The following is a 17,891-nucleotide window of genomic DNA, read 5'->3' as shown; positions in this document are numbered from 1 at the left end:
ACCTATGTGCCAACAACTCCAAAGCCAGACACAGAAAGGGAGGCCTTGCTACATAAGGAGCCCAGTCCCTGCAGCTCTGCCCCCCTCTTCCTCGGAGAGGGTGGTCATCCGGCCTGCCAGTAGAAGAAGGCAAGATCTCCACCACCACCTCAAAGAAACACAGATCCAAATGTTCTCCTGTGCGTCTCCCATTCACTCTGTGGACTATTCCTGGTGCACATTTAGGCTCATATTTATACTTTTTTACGCAAACCAGCGCAGACGCTGGTTTGCGTCAAAACCTTTACTGCCGGCTAGCACCATTCCTATGCGTCATGCGAGTGCCTCATTTAAAGAATGACGTTAGCCGGCACTGCGGACTGGTCAGAGTAAAAAAAAAAGACTCAAACCAGGCAGCAGCGGCATAGGGGAAGATGGGGGTTGTGCGTCAAAAAATGGTGCAAGTCACGTTTGAGGCAAACATCATGCCACAAACCGGACTTGCGCCATTTTTTGATGCCCATCACCGACTGAAATGACTCCTGTCTTAGCAAAGACAGGAGTCATGCCCCCTTGCCCAGTGGCCATTCCCAGGGGACTTCTGTCCCCTGGGCATGGTCATTGGGCACAGTGGCATGTAGAGGGGCCCAAATTAGGCCCCCCTATGCCACTTAAAAAAAAAAAAAAAAATTGCCTCAACTTACCTGTACTTACCTGGGATGGGTCCCCCCATCCATGGGTGTCCTCCAGGGGTGGGCAAGGGTGGCAGTGGGTGTCCCTGGGGGCAGGGAGGGGCACCTCTGGACTCCTTCCATGGTCAGAGACCATGGAAGTGAGCCCACAGGTCCCTTAATGCCTGCCCTCACCCAGGCGTTAAAAAACGGTGCATATCATGGTGTGCGCCGTTTTTTAAGGCCCGCCCCCTCCTGTGCGTCAAAATGACACAGGAGTTTAAATAAGGCGCACAGGCCTTAAAGTCATTTTTTGGGCGGGAACGCCTACCTTGCATATCATGAACACGACAGTTTTCTGCATCCAAAAAATGACGCACACGGAGGAATTTTGACGTTTGTGGGCTCGGGCGTCAAAGTTTAAATATGGTGCACGGTTTGCGCCGAATGTGCCTCAACATTTTTGATGCACATTCGGCGCAAACCGAGTATAAATATGCCCCTTAGCCTTTCTGGGGACAGTTATATTTTGGACTTTGGACTACAAACTATTTTGGCTCTACCACTATACTTTCATCACCATGACAATCCGTTTTTTGTTTGCTTTATCAACATTCTTTTGAACCTTTATAATTTGCTTTGTGTGATTGTAATTAATAATTTGGATGACAAAGTACAAGACTGTTGTTGCTTTTATTGGGTATTACAAAATTAATTGACTCAATAGTTATAAATGTAATATGGAAATTAACAAGAGCTAATGTGTTCTCCATTTCATTCATTCAAAGGAAAAACACAATGGAGGAGGTGGTAATCCGTCCCAAATGTGACGGATTTACCACCAGCCGTATTACGAGTTCCATAGGATATAATGGACTTGTAATACGGCTGGTGGTATATCCGTCACTTTACCGTCACTTTTGGGACGGATTACCACTTCCTCCAAAGTTGGAATAACCCCCAATGTATTGTTCTCATACATATGTAAGGAACTTGTCAACAAGCTCTTCAGAGCAGATGTCTCCAAAATATGGAGATCCACAATACATGTGACATTCAGAGGTGGACACTACATGACCTTTACACCATGGAAGAAAGGTAATATCACGTGGGAGCAAATTGAATAGGCAAAATATCATGCAAGAGACATCCTGGCATCACAATATGGATCCTACATCACTTACAGTCTACATCTTGGCAGCAACACAATTGGAAGGCACAAGAACAGAACAGGGCACTGTGGCAGTATCTGGGGCAATGTCAGAAGAACCAATATTCAGGGGTGTTTGACAGAAGAGTACATTCTACTATGTTTAAACACATCAACAACTACCTAAACTGGACACAGATGTGATAATTACACAATATGTAAGGAGAACAGTATGCTATGGCTTGACATACACACGTGGTACACGTGGTTTGAGTAAGATGAGTAGCACATACTGTCTTGATGCCAACATCCCACAGGAAATAGGTCAGTCACAATCGCTAGAGGTTTTATTCCATCTTGAAGCAAGATGTTCCTGTACAAGAGCTGCACATTACAAGTGGGTATCAGTCTCAGGATCAACACATGTTCACTTTGTACTTTACAACAGCAACATCTCACTGCAATTTTCACAACTTTAAAATGTCCAAATGAAGATGATATGGTGAAGGCCCCTGAAACAAAATAACTAGGGGAAATTAATATTGTCACATTTTCAATTTGACTTAGGAAGAAAGATATATGTAGCACACGTAAGAGTGATCTATGTCAATAAACACTGTAGTCAATGTAGGGAAACTCTGTCTAACAAACATTTTTCCCTTGTACTTTCATCAACTCACCATTTCCAAGTAATATGATATGTTTAATATGTCACAATTTGGTCCAACATTGGCAGTTACAATATGTAAAGGTACACTTACACTCAGTTGAAGAAGTGGTTAATGACATCTTGACATACGTCAGTTCCTTATTTACCACTGTCATCTTCATTGAGCATTTCAAACTCCTCATCCAGTGGCTCTTCACAGTCACAATCCTCTGCAATGAATGGGATGTCCTGTCGTAGAGTAGTGTTGTGGAGCATGCAGCAAGCTATAGGAAGAAGTGGGAGGACATGGAAGTCAGCTGAGGGCCAAGTCAGGCAGTCCTCTCAATGATCCAGGTGGGTGCGGCACACCCTGATCCCCTAATTGCTTGCGTCCTGGCAGTATCCTACCCAGAGCTTCATGGGCAGTTGAAGGCCCTACAGGAGCAACAATGGAGTGAGTCATGTTGTTGTGGGTCAACCTATTAGCTTTCCAACTATGTTGTATGCCATCAACCTTGAGGTTGATAGACATCCAAAGCCCATGAGTATTTCTGGATGTGTAAGTTGAACAGACAGTGCCTGGTGCTATGTGTGGTTTATTGTTTATTGTTTTGTGCTGCAGATTAGGTTACCATTAGGTGCTTCTTTCTCAAGCCAAGTACTATTTAAACAAAGGGGTTTCCTTCATTTTCTCTATGAAATGACTGACTCTTGGACAATACCTGTCCCATGTCATGCCTGGGTCAGGTGGGATGCTAAGTAACAAATGTGAGTAGTGTATGTAGTCCCCATTCTCCGTGCCAGTGGCAAACATCACAATTATGATACAAGTGAGATATAGGACTTGCCATTGGTAAGTTGGTAAGTTGGTGAGTTGGTGGCATCATTCCTTATCTGACACATGTTTGAAAACAGTTTGTCCTGCAAACTGCTAGTCAGTTCATGTGAACTATAGCAGGTTGAGCTGAGTCATTAGTCTTTCCTAAATGTGATTGTGAGCCAGTCTTTGGCAAACAATTTGAATTTGTATGCCAAACTGTATTATTTGCAAAAGACAGAAATGTGTTCACATTGGTAAAAGAGGTATATTCCCCCATAACAACATTTTGATGTCCTTAGTTTTGCCCACAGGAACAATTAATGATGGGCAGCAATGTGATACTTTAAGGGACATTAGCAGATGACAGGTTGCATCACTTAGATGTTGTGGTGTCATCTCTTCAGCAGTCAATTTCCAGCCCAAAACCTTGCCCTTTTGGAAAAGTTGAAGAAATGTAACTCTGTATTGTACTGGTTCAGATGTCTCCAGGCCTATGTGTTTACTTATGCTATTGAAATTCTTTGTCATGCCAGAACCTCAAGTGTATAACTTACAATGACACACATGAAATGAAAGCTAAGATGGTGTTTGTTTGAAGTTTGCACAAATGTTGTGTAATGGACATTGATGTACAATTGTACTAGCACAGATGCCCTCAAACTGGTGTATCTGTTATGTCAGCATCAAAAGGGCAAGGCGAAGGTGACACCGGCCACATCAGAGGGGATGAAGCAGGCCACTGGGAATCGGGTGTGGAGACCATTGACACCGAGGGACCCAGAGATTTAGCTGCCACAGTTGCATTGGCATGACTGCACATCGTGATTAGCTCTGCAGTAAATGGGGCAGAAATCCCGCTGTCAGCAGCATTTGCCTATAGCATCGTCAACGCAGGTGGAAGACCATTGGCAGTCTTTTCCCTATGCACCCACCAACATCTAAGTCTGGCGGGTGGACCGTCATGACGTTGAGTGGGTTTTCAGTCGCAAAATCAGCAGCAGGACCGTTACTACCAAGATCTAAATCAAGCACTTAGTTGCTGTTGTAATCAAACCAAAGGTCTTCTGCTTGAGCCTAATTAAAAAGAAGACAAAAAAAATATAATATTTTAATAATGATGGGACAATCTGTACGGAGATTAAATTTGACCCAAAAAATGTTTACATTTTCTCCATATCTGGACCATATTCTCATTAATTGTGACTTTCATTAAAACGCTCTTGAAATTCTCTCCATTTCTGACTCAACTGTACATTTGAACAAAATGTAATTACATTATTTCTGAAGTACAAGAAGCCATAGAAAGTGTCTTTATGAGAAATCCTCTTAAGGCACTGGAGCTTGCTATGTTGATTTATACAATGTATGTTGTTCTTAGGAAAAATCATTACAACCGATCTAGCAAACCAAAGATGGCTTGGTATGTGCAATTTAAGGGCAGATTTATAATTTTTATGCAATGCAGCCCAGCAATCAAAGTTGCTGCACTGCATTTCGCTAGGAGGAGCATACATCACACAGCCACATCTAAAATTGTGTGGTGGAAGTGCTCTCTTTACAGCACGTAAAATGCATCAAAAAAGTTGCTCTCTTCCACAGAACTTGGGCTTCATCACACACTTTGATCCTACTGAAGAGATGTTGGTTACTACGGATATTGAATTCTTATATACAAACATCCCCAAGATGAGGCTGCAGCTGTGATTAAAGACACTTTGAACAGGGGACCACAGTCCCACATAGTTCCTACCGATTTTTACTCTTTGATTTGAAATTACTCATAATTATGTGATTACTCCTCCTCACTTAATTAAGAGTAATTTGGGTGAAACGTTCATAGTGAATGCAAATGACCACTCACAATTCATGTTTGGCTGCATTTAGTGCTGCTTTTTAGTGCAGAAAATAGTGCTACATGTCATTATTAAGGTGGGGGAAAATCTTACCCTTAAGAGCACCTTTATAAAGAGCCAGCAGACGCTTGCACTCACTTTTTGTGTTTTGGTTCATTTAGTGCAAAATGCATCCACACATCCATGTGAGGGGCTCATTTATGCACTAGGACATGCCACTACATGCAGAAATACTCTTCTTGCATAATTCAAGCGTAATCTCACCAAATGTCTAGGTAATTCCTTGTGATTACAGTAGACTGAACTATGTGAGTTACACCCACCCCTGCAGTTTGTCTGATTTTCAAGAGTGGTTAAACCAATGAACAGCTGACGTGAAACTCACCATGTCATTTAATAATGAAATAAAATAATGAAGTACATTTCTGGATTTATGGATCTAAGGTGATTATTGGCAGATTCACATGCATGCAAACAAAACCCTACATAGAACAGGACTAGAATAGCTGAATCGCGGCATACACTTTAACCAACCCACTAGACACCTTCACTCTGCCTCACTCCCACTCATACACAATCCCCGCATTCGCAGAAGCAATACTGTAGGTCGCTCATTCTCTAGATCACATTCAAGACATGAAACAACCTCCCTCAACACATCAGATCCTCCTCCTCAATTCTTGAGTTCCACAAGAAGCTGGAGACCTGGCTCTAAGTATAAGCACCTTGGGGACCACACACCTGCTCAAGCCCCTGGATACCTTCTCAGGCGAATAGTGCGCTATACAAATCAATATAATATACAATAACATATCATAGCATTACATAAAACAGTGAGCATATACTTAAAACCCACAGACAAGACCACACTTTTGAATTTTTTCATTGTTCACCCTTGATCCCTTAAGGAACATCTTCCTTACGGACAGTCCCTGTTTATACGCAGCAACTGTACCCATAAAGATTAATATTTCAGTGATGATGAGACCTGATGCAAAAAACGAATAAACAGAGGATACCTGAGGAAGTTAGTCAAGACTACCTTAAAAAATATCTTGGTTTACACCTTGCAACACCCTACTTGTTTCAAAAGAGAAAAGAAAAACAGTCCCTCTTTTTGTACTTACATTCAATCCAAAAGCCGATAAGATCAAAAATATCTTTACATGTAATTGTAATTGTATTCTTTTAGAAGGGGAAAATACACACCAACATCTGACTGGAGCATCCAGGAAACCAGTAACAAAGGGACTTACTAATGTGTTAAAATTGCCTCCTGTCCAATGACACTATAGATGTTTCCACTATGCCGCAAAAATGTTGTGTGCTGCATATCATGTCCCTGTGGTAAGTATTATATTGGACAAATGTGCAAACCTTTAAAAAATGTATCTTGCAACATAGATCTAGAATTTGAAACAAGACAAAAGGGGCACCATTAGTACAGCATTGGGATGGTTTGTCCTGCTAAACAACCTTTATGCCGAATTTTTTATAACGAAGTCCTGGTTAACGAAAGCGGAACAACGCTTTCTTTAACCACGACTTCGTTATTTTGTGCCTTAACCACGCATGTCCTGAACAACGAACATGCATGGTTAAGGTACAAACAAGGGAGTCAGCTGAGGAGGACGACGCAGATGACAAGGTGACGAATCAGGTAAGTGGGGGGTTTTAGGTTTTGGGGAGGGGGTGGGGGTCAGGGGGTTTTAGGTTTTAGGGTGGGGTTGTGGGGGTGGGGCGTTTTTGGTTTTGGGGAGTGGGTGGGGGGGTCAGGGGGTTTTAGGTTTTGGGGTGGGGTTGGGGGGTGGGGCGTTTTTGGTTTTGGGGAGTGGGTGGGGGGTCAGGGGGTTTTAGGTTTTGGGGTGGGGTTGGGGGGAGTGGGGTGAGGGATGTAGGGTGAATGGTGCCTATTGCTAATGATTTTATCAGGAATGCCTTTACAACGAAATATCGTTGTTAAGGCATTCGTAGTAAAATCATTAGTAGTAAAGACGAGGTCGGTGTTCCGACCTCGTTGTTAAGGTTAGTAGTAGTTTAAGATTCGGTGTTCCGTCATATAACCGTTTGTCCTTTTTGTAGCTCCCTTGGATGGTAGAGGCAGGATGACTTCAAGAATGATATTATGTAGTGAAGCAAAATATATTAAGAAATATAACACATCTATTGATTAATTCAATTAACATGATGAGCTATGGTCACTAATGAGAAACAAATATGTACTGGAAACACTAAAAACATAATCTCATGTTTGTATGCTTGATTGACAATACTAAGGGTGGAGACATCACCCTGTGAATTGTACAAATGCAGACACTGACAATTATATAGAGTTGTTGTTGGACTCAAACTTCACATATTATATTGATTTCATGTCAAGACTTCTCAAAAATTGTAATTGTATTTATATAACACTTAATATCCCTGATGAGGAGTTAAAGTGCTTTTCAGCAAATAGCACACCACCCAGAACCCAAAAGGATTAGTGATCTATTAGTATAGGGAAATATGAGGTAATTGGAGCGGTGGACATGTGAGTCTGTTAGATGGAGTAAATAGAATAATGGAGGGATAGAAGAGGGTATAATCTAGATCATAGTAGTAAGTAAGATCATAATAGGAAAATGAGGTTTGGGATGAGTAAAAGGAGAGATGGAAGGGGAAGAGTCTCAAGAAAGGGATTAGGGAGATCAAAGTAGTAAAAAGAGGTTTGGGATGAGTCACAGGAGAGATATATGAGGGAAGAATTTAGTAGGATTGTTTGGTAGATCATAGTAGTAAACTGAAATTTGGGGTGAGCCAGGAGGGATGGAGGAGGGAAGAGTCTAGGAAGGTTTAATTTGGAGATTGTAGTAGTAGAAAGAGGTTTGGGATGAGTCTGAGAGTGGAGATAGAGGATAGATTGAGAGAAGTACAGGGTGAGACAGAGTAGTGCATTGGCGAGAGTGATTTTTCTTTCTCTTGTGCAGTAGGAGTAAAGTAATAAATAGATAGATACATGATTGCATAGAAATGGAATATATGTATAAGGAAGATAATATATTGAGATTTAAAGTTGTATTGTATAAACACATACTTTTAAGTGTTGCAGTATTTGAATGCAATTTATCTGTGTATTTTTTTGTATCTCAATTTTTTTATCTTTTCTTTAATATTTCAATAGTGAATTGCTTGTGGGCAAATAGTTATAATTTGTACCTATTGTAATAGACAAATACAACAGAGACTCATAAGGATCTAATGAAACAACATATATAGAAACTATTCAATGACCTATGAACATGTTCAGTATATATATATATATATTATATATATATATATATATACATACTTATATATATATATAAATATACATGGGGCATAATTTTTCCACTCGTCACATGAGTATTCCGTTTTAGAAGCATTCAGTTTCAGATCATTTCATGTCATCCACTGATCAATGGATCTGAGGCAACTCAATATTTTTGAGTATCCAATGTCTTTGGGACTTTCCAGTTTAAGGAGTATTTGTGTGTCATATGTATAGTTGTAGTATGTAAGCTGACATTCATTGATAATTGCAGGTAATGACTTTATGTAGATGTTGAAAAGCATCAGTGAAATGATTGAGCCTCGAGGGACCCCTGCTTTTGTGAAGTATGGTTTGGATGAAAAAGTGGGGTGGATGGATGACGTTTGCTCTGTTTTGAAGGCAGGATATTATCCAGTCGAGAGCAATTCCCCCATGTTGGCTTCATAGAGTCCTTGTATTAGGGTATCATGGTCAGCTGTGTCAAAGGCAACTGAGAGGTCCACGAGAAGTAGTGCAGGAACTCCATTGTGGTCTACTGTGTTTTTAAGGTCATCCCAGATGGAAATGAGGGCAGATTCTGTGCCTCTCCCTGGGCTGAATCATGTTTGGTAGTCTGAAAGTATGGAGTCATCTTTGATTCATTGTCACTTCTGGGCAAATGCTGCTTTTTCTATCTGTTTGTCCAGCAAATGTCCATTCATACTTCATCTGTAGTTGTTGGGGTCATGCGGGTCCAGGATTGTTTTCTTTAATAATGGGCACATGTAAGCCTTCTTTAGGTCTTCTGGAGCGTTTCCCATAGTGAATGAATTATTGATGATTATTCTTACTGGTAAGGCAGCAGAGGTAGACAAAAGAATATTCTTGAAAATGTGTGAAAGACAGGGTCAGAAGGACAGCCAGGAGACCTGCTTGCTTCTAACAGATCCATAAATTCCCTTTGTGATATTTGTTTGAAGGAATGCAGAAGCTGGGTTTGCTTACTCTTGGAGGGGATTATTGGAAATGGGTTGGTGCTCGTGGTTTTACTTTGTTTTGAATAGGAATCCAGCATGTCTGCTTTGGTTCAATCAATCAATCAATCAATCAGGTATTATTTCTATAGTGCAGCTTGTCACCCAAGTGGGTGTCCAGGTGCTTGCTGCAGGTGTTTGATATGTTTGTCTGTGAATTGTTGAGTAATAGGAGGAGTTCCTTTGGTGCTCCTAGGTTTACGAAATTCAGTGAAAATGTTATAAAATTCTTTATTTGCACATTTAACATTTTGAATTATGTCTGATAGTACTTCTTTTTAGCTGTTTTGACTGTTGATTTATATATTCTGTTAAGTTTGCATAAATTAAGCTTCTCTTGATTGCTGTTTGTTTTGAGTCACATTGGTTGCAGCCTTTTGATTTGCTATTTAATCTTTTTTTAGGTCTGTATTTCTCCAAGGTGCTTGTTTTCTTTGGTCCTGTTTTGTTGTTCTCAGTGGTATAACGATATTGAAAGCTACCTGTAGCCACTCAAAGTTTTTGAACAGAATTTATTGTGTCTAGATCTGTGCTGGCTGTTAGCTGTGTTTCTAAGTATTAAAAATTTAGTTTGTTTGGGGATCAACAGGTGGATGCATGTAAGGTGGTCTTGAGTGTGTTGATTTGTGGTGCTTTATGGTGGAAAACTACCAAATGGTTTTTGACCCAGGGGTGTAGGAGACACTACATTTTTGTCGGGGACAGGGACAGCCTTGGTGACTTTTGATTGACCCTACAGAAAGTGCCCGTTGTCTAAGAACAGCAGGCTTAATTAAATGTATACAGTCACATAGTTCTGAAACACAACAGCAAGAAAGGAGGGCATGTCATCACAGTTTGTTAGAATGCTTTATTGTCAATTAGAACATTGGAACGTTGCAACCATTGGAGACAATGGAGTGTTCAGGGCTTTGGTAAATGCCCAGAGCGTCAACATTCCAATGTTCTTTGTTCACAACAACAGCAGTGAACAAAGGCCTCACAGGGAATTTCCATCCACTGGGCTGGTGAGGACTTTGTTTTATTTATTAGAACAATCTGCCTTCTAGTGGCGGAATGTTCTAACAGCTTTATAGCCCTTCATAGCTGAGCCATACAGGCAATTAAAATCCACTCCCTTGTTAAAGGCCCTTGCCTTCAACTCAGGCCCAGTCTATTGTCACCCCAGATCCCTTGGAGTCTGGCAGGGGAAGGAAGGAAATTCCAGAACCAGATGTGGGGGAAGCCTCGAAGGTTCTCCCACTTCAAATCCGGCACCAGCTATAGATACCGGACCCTCAGATCAACTCTTCATTACCTTCCTGGTACTGTGGAAATCCATAGAAGGACTGCCTTGTACTACGGGGTACTGCCTTGCTGCTTGAGGCATGCCATGTTTTGCAGATGACTGCCCTGCTTATTGAGGCCTGCCTTGTTTCTCAGAGGACTGCCCTGATGCTTGAGGCCTGCCTTGTTCTCCAGAAACTTGCCCTGTTGCTTGAGGCCTGCCTTGTTCTTGAGGAGACTGCCCTGCTTCTTGAGGCCTGCCTTGTTGCTTTAATGAGAGAGGATCATCTCTTTGAACACAGGACTACCAGAGTGACTCTAATAGTCAGGTGGCTGACCTTCTTTTATAGGTTACAGGGACACAACAAGCTCCAGGAACCTCACTGCACCTGCCAAACTGACCTGCTGCAACTGGCCCTTCCTAGACCTGCCTGAGCTCTACTGGTCACTGCTGGCATGAGTTCCTGACACCCAAGAAGGGCCTGCCCCAGGCCCTGGACCACTGGCTGGCATTAGTTGAGCTCCTCCTGTGAAATCCTTATTCTTTGAACTCTGCGCACATGACTTTCAGGAGGTAACCTTTTCAGCAGGACTAACCTTGTCCCTGTATCCATCCCACACTCTATCTTGATCAGTCTGAATGTATGACTTTGCCCCGGTCTACAAACCTGATAGCCACAGTTAGAGCTTTTGGCTTCTTGTTGCTATTTTTAGTTAAACCTTCATAATGGCATATCTCCAACTCTACTGATAGGATGTTGTCATTTTTGTCTCATTTTATTTATTGCATTTTACTTTGTTTTCTACATTGGTATGGGGTTTGCCTTGTGTTGTGTTTTCACTTTAATACAGTTTGAGATAAAATACCAGTATAATATTACAATGTAACAGTGATGCTCATTTATATTTTAAGGAAACTTGCATAACCTCTCCTTTGTAGTAGTTTAGAGTATGACAAGGTACTACTGCAGTGTATTTGTGAATGGGGAGAGATATGCTAATAGAGCTATTCATCCTTGTTTATCTGTCCCCACCAATTCCTTAAATGACACCCCGCAAGTGGGCTGAAGGGAGGGTGATACTGCAGGGGGCACAAGAAGCAATAAAAAAACAAAGCCTCCTCTACATTTGAAAGGCCTTTGAATGACCTATGAAATACTGGAGTCCAGCTCACTGATCAGAAAAGAATCCTGGATGTCAGGGAAGCTGGTGCAGCCCCCGAAACAGGGATTGTGAGCTTTGATGATTCAGAAAAAAATCAGCAGCCCAGCTTAAACTTCATTCGCTTTTAGTTCTCATGCTTTTAATGAACTCAAAAACAAATAAAGTTTAAACATGGACAACATCACTGCCTCGGTCTAAAAGTCAAGGTTGTTTGTTTCCATGTCCCCCCACTTTTGTCCCTCGTGTCCCCTCACCTCCTAAATCTAGGGGGAATAAATCCCCAGCGTCCCCCACGGTTCACACGCCCATGTTCCGACCATGTGACAGGAGTAATCCTTTGAAAGGTAACTAGTTCTGGATTTGCAAAATGACGTCTAAGATGTGTTCAGGGATGGGTGTGAGTTTATGTACAATCTGATGTTGGTTCAGTGTGACTAGGCCAGTGATGATTGTTTTTGGATGGGGCATATTGGGTTTGTCAAACTAAAGGGCAAATTTAACAGCCCCTAGCTCCACCTTAGCACCGCCATCGCATCATTCTTTTGACACTAAGGGAGCGCTAAAGTGTTTTTTTTCCATGTGCCATATTTAAAAGGTGGCGTAATGGTTGCATTTCGCCACTTTGTAAAGCCTTGTGCCACATTATGCCTGCACTAGGCATAATGTATGCAAGGTGGGTGTTCCGGCACTAGGAAGCCTGCAAAAATGATGCAGTGAATTTTAACAGGTCTCACTGCTCCAATTTTTGCATCATTTTTAACTCCCATAAAAACCTATGGTACTACTTGCACTTTGCTATACTAGCGCAAGCATTTTGGTATAGCAAAGCCCCACAGTAGCCTCAAAACATTTGATGCGATTGTGCTAATGACTGCCATGGTGTGCCGTATCATAAATACAGTACAACCATGGTGTTGCTAGGTGCCTTTAGGAGGGTGCAGAAAAAGTGGCACATCTCGGATGCGGCACTTTTTAAAAATATGGGCCTAAATGTTTAGGTCCCATAGAATGCATAAGTTGGAGTGTCATGTTTGAAACTGTGTCAAGAAACATATCTGGGGGCAATGTTGCATTGGTAGGTGGTGGTCTATCTAGGAGGAGGAAGTTACAGGAGGAAGTTGGTGAAGGGTTGCATCTGGTGATGAGGGCTTCACAACCTTGCATGGAAATGTTGTCAGTTTCGATGAGATTTTTTGTTTGGTTGAATATAACAACTAATTCTCCTTCTCTGTTGCCTATATGATTTTGTGTGATAGCCTGGAGGAATGGGTTCATACAACACTGGAGGCATGTCATCTCCCAAACATGAGTCAGTCATAAACAGTAAGTCGAGTTGTGTGTTAGTGAGTTGGTCGTAAATGTGGTGCTTGTTAGGTCGAGTGTAATCCTATGGCCTCTTGTATACTTTAGTATGCATACTGTGGGCTTAAAGCAATTTAATTGGCTTGTTTCAGTGTCATTTAAAAATCATTCCTTGCCAGTGATCAGTCATGCCTGTAACTCCTTTCTTTTTCTCTTAGTGAGCAGGGACCAATTACGCTTTGTCCTGTTTATCTGGCCTTACAGGACGTTGTTTCTCAATTTCCTGCTGGTGTTCAGGGAAGCTTCTCAGAGCATTCTTGCTCTCAGTTGAGCTTAGCAGTACACAAGACTATAAATCAGACTATTATCTTGGTCACATTTGGTCTTTGTGGGATCTCTGCACCCTCTCTCAGCTGTCAGACTCCCGCCCTTCCTTGTCTTGACTTTTATTTGCAGAGTGTGCCTGCCTTCGGTTCCCGGTGGCGAGAGGGAGGGTGGAGGCCCGCTTTCTTATTTAATTACTTATTAGTTTAACTAACCCCTCACCTCCTTCCTCATCCCATTCACTTTGTTTCTAGTGGCTGTTCCAGCGCACTGTGTTTTGGCCTTTACGTCATGGTCACAGCACACCCCAGCTGCTTGGGGGGGTGCCGCTTTTTGCCTTTTTTTGCAGTGGCAGTAAATTATGTCCATACTTGTTTGAGTAGGCAGGAGCCTGTACTGCTGTGGAGTGTGTGCTGGATGCCACATGTACACACACTAAACACTCAGGGGGTGATTCTGACCGCGGCTCCGCGGTCATTCTGCCTGTCCCGCGGGGCCGGCGGGCTACCGCCAGAAGACCGCCGGCCGGCCCAGCGGTACAGCCCCTTCAACAATGAAGCCGGCTCGTAATTGAGCCGGCGGAGCTGAAGGGGTGCGACGGGTGCAGTTGCACCCGTCGCGAATTTCAGTGTCTGCAAAGCAGACACTGAAATTCTTTGTGGGGCCCTCTTACGGGGGCCCCTGCAGTGCCCATGCCATTGGCATGGGCACTGCAGGGGCCCCCAGGGGCCCCACGACACCCCATACCGCCATCCTGTTCCTGGCGGGCGACCCGTATGGGGTGTCAGAATCCCCATGGGATACACCGCCGGCTTTCCGCTTCTGGCCGCGGCTGTACCGCCGCGGTCGGAATGCCTGGCGGAGCACCGCCAGCCTGTTGGTGGTGCTACCGCCAACCCCCGCCCTGGCGGTATTTACCGCCAGGGTCAGAATGACCCCCTCAGTCTGTTGTGGAATTGTAGGCTCTGCAAGGGGTGGAGATGGTAGCATGTGCCTGGTTAGCTCAGTCTGTAGGGTACTGAGTGCAGTTGCCGAACAGGCATCTTCTTGTGCAACAGCTGTGTAATATGCACAACTAGGGTTTCTACTCCTATTTGCCTAACACCCAAGGGGGAATGGTCTGAGTGAGTAAGGGGCCATGCTGGTTGCTGCTCCTTGGATACTTCTGCAGTACTGCTGATATTTATGGCATTGCTGGAGAATTGTAATAACATGTTTCATGCCATCTCTTAACTGTGTCTAATTCCTCTGTGTGGGTTGTTCTTTCTGGGACTTTTTAACTGAGGCTCCAAAGTCAGGCCCCTGTTTAGACAGTTTATCACTGCTAAGCATGTGTACTCTCCGTCAGGGGTTACAGTGGGTGCTTCGACGTTGCTCACTTTCTGATTTCTGAGCGCCAACAGGGCAGCATCTTTTCATTTTGTTGCTTCCTGTCTCTGCTATCGATATTGAGCATAGTTCAATTAATTTCGCTCTATGTTCATAGTGTTGCAACGGGTGCCTGGGGAGGCATTCATTTTTTGGTTCCTAGTGGTTGCATAGCACCACTTTTGATTTTAGTTGTTGTACCCACTGGAAGTGCTTGAACATGGTCGATTGTTTAGGTTTCCAGTGCACTATGATAGTTTGTGGCCACAGTAGCTGTTATATGGCCCCTCACTTTACGTTATTGCGGCACTGGTTTCCCTTGTTTGCAGTACCGCATTGTGGGACCAAGCACTGATGGTACGACACTCTAGTTTTTGTTTACGGCTGCTGCTGCTTCAGTGTTTGTGTTGTGGTTTTCTTGCTCTTTCAGGGTTCCTTGTGGCTTCATGGGTGCCATTCTCTTATGGATTTACAGTGGCTACAGGTACTCCACTGCCCTTTTCTCTTCACTTTTTCTTCCAAGTACTGTTGTCTCAATTGTGTACTCAGGGTGCCATGCACTATGTTGGGCTTGGCTTTTGAGACTGCTAAAGGCATTGTTCACTGTGCTCTTTCTTTACGATTGTGGAATTCCTTTTTCCCTTCCCTTTTCTGGTGACTTTCCATTGCTCCAACTCAGTCTGGTTTATGGCGGTGACTCTGTGCCATCATCCTTTGTGTTTGCAGAGGCTGTTGGAGTGCCATTTCCTTTTCTGTGGCATTGTGAAGCGCTACTGGTGGCACTGTACAGGGGTGAGTTAATTTATGTTGCGTTCCACCATTTTCAGTTCACTTTGCATGTGCCTTCTGTGGGCAGTTGTGGTAAGCCATGTTGTTGGATGGGTGATTTTTCATGCCATTCCCTCTTTTTCTCCTTTTTTGATGGTTTAATCTCTTCTTTCCCTTCTGGTTGGATTGTCTTTTTGTAGAACCACATTTGCTGTTCTCATAATGGTTACAGTTCCCCAGGTCTTTTCAGTTTGGGGAATTGGGCTACAGCCATACCAGCCTGAGGTCATCTGATCTCTTCTGATTGGAAGTTACACAGGGTTGACCCTGGTTAGTACCTGGATGGGAGACTGCCTGTGAATTCCTCGTGCTGTAGGCTATGTTTGCCCTGCATTGTGGACTGCCTGTAGTTTCACATGCTCTGCTGTTTGTTGTGATAGCAGTGCATTTGGTTCATTGTGATTTTTGTCCCAGTGAGCGTCAGTTCCTAATTTGGCTGAAAATTGTGGTTTTGTCCTTGTTTGCCTATTAAAGAGGTAGCTACAGTTGTCCCTTATGGCTGCTACAGTGCTGTGTGCCTCCTTTTCAGTCGTGCTTTGCATTGATTTTCTTTTGTTTGCAGGAGCCAATGCCCTTTTTTCTCATTTCCTGCTTGATCTGTTTTTACAAGTTCACTGCCTTCCTTTCCTGGGCTTCTGCTTTTTGGCTTTTGGCTATTATTATTGGGGGGGGGGGGTGTTCCGCTACATTTCTACATGTAGTTGTTTGACCTTTTTTAGGTAATGATGGGTCTCTCCTACCACCCATTGTGGGGGGGGTTTATGCAGGTACATCCATGGTTCTGTTTTTCTCCTTTTTGGTGAGAGATTTGTAGCCTTTGGTATTTCATGCCTGTGGGCATATATTTTGGTCATTTGCAGGGTCATCCTTCCTGAGGGCCTCCCATTGCTGGCAGGTTGGGTTGTTCTTTTTTGCCCTCCTGTGGCGGGTCCAGGTTGGGACTTGCGCCCTCTTTTGGGTGTCCCTGTTGCTTCAGGGAACTGTAATAAGCATTAGTTACTTCCATCTTCAGTTCCTTGGTATTCTGGGGCATTCAGGGATAGTAGTGACCTGCTTTGGCCTTTGTCGTCCTTTTTGGCTGGTTAGTGCTTTTGTGCGGCAGCTGTCTCTTCCATCCTGTGGGAGCTTTCTGGATTCTGAATGACAAGGGTGTTTGTCCGGATTTCCTGGGCCCTTTGTCTCCTAGCCCTTTAGTTGTATGCAGGGCCAGTTCAATTATGGGGCAGAAAAGACCAAATTAATCATCAGGGTTGACCAATTAATGTGGTAAAAAAAAGTCCAGTTATGCATTTACAATGCCAATAGCTCCAACTCAAGTACATGTGAGACCTATTGCATTGCAAATGCTTGTTTTTAGAGAGTGATAGAGCATTTATTAGTAGGCAGTTTAGAGATTGTGTTTTGGTGGTGGTGTGACTTTGTTTTCCAGAAGAGCGAGCAGTATATTTTGAACTTGTAGTGTGTGTGTCGTTAGTGCTGGTGTTAACAGTATAAGGGTCACAGTAGTGTTGTTTTTCTATATCATGTTTCACGTCGAGCAGGCTTAAAAGGTATTTTGTTGGGTCTGCGTGTGTTAGTGATGGAGATGGTGGTTGAGTGTGAGATGGTGAGTTGTGTTCTTTTTGTAGAGAAGCCTTGTTGTGCAATAGACATGGGGATGCGAAGTTGTGAAGAATGGGATGTTGTTTATTTTGCTTGCATCTGTTTAAGGTGGCAGATGTATGGGTTAGAGGTGGTGGAGGGGCATTTAGGTCACATTTGAAGGCTCTAAATTGTGCAATAGATGAGAAATGGGTGATTGAGAGTTGTGCTGGTTCATTCAGGGTGTTATAAAATGTACATGATTACTAATTTTGATGTAACTAAAATCTACTGACTTACCTTCTTGACCCTTTATTTGTTTTGGGAAAAACAATATTTTTGGGGTGAGCAGTGAAAGTCTTCATTAATTTTAAAATGTTTTATTTGTGGTTTTCTAGATCATGGACCTGGCCGGCGTCCAGAGTCAGATCTGTCTAAACATCTATATTCATAGTAACATCATGAATGTTAGAGTGCCAGCAGAAGTTGCCAGTAGATTCATATTTTTCTTTAAGTTCAGTTAAATCAGAATCAATAACTTTCAACAGAAATTATAGTAGGCAGGTCAGAGTTTCTACTGATGCAGTTGCACACCTATCAATGACATCCACATACATATTTTTCTGTGCAC

The sequence above is a fragment of the Pleurodeles waltl genome, chromosome 1_2 (assembly GCF_031143425.1).
Source record: "Pleurodeles waltl isolate 20211129_DDA chromosome 1_2, aPleWal1.hap1.20221129, whole genome shotgun sequence".
NCBI classification, from domain to species: domain Eukaryota; kingdom Metazoa; phylum Chordata; class Amphibia; order Caudata; family Salamandridae; genus Pleurodeles; species Pleurodeles waltl.
This window is presented reverse-complemented; position numbering follows the sequence as displayed.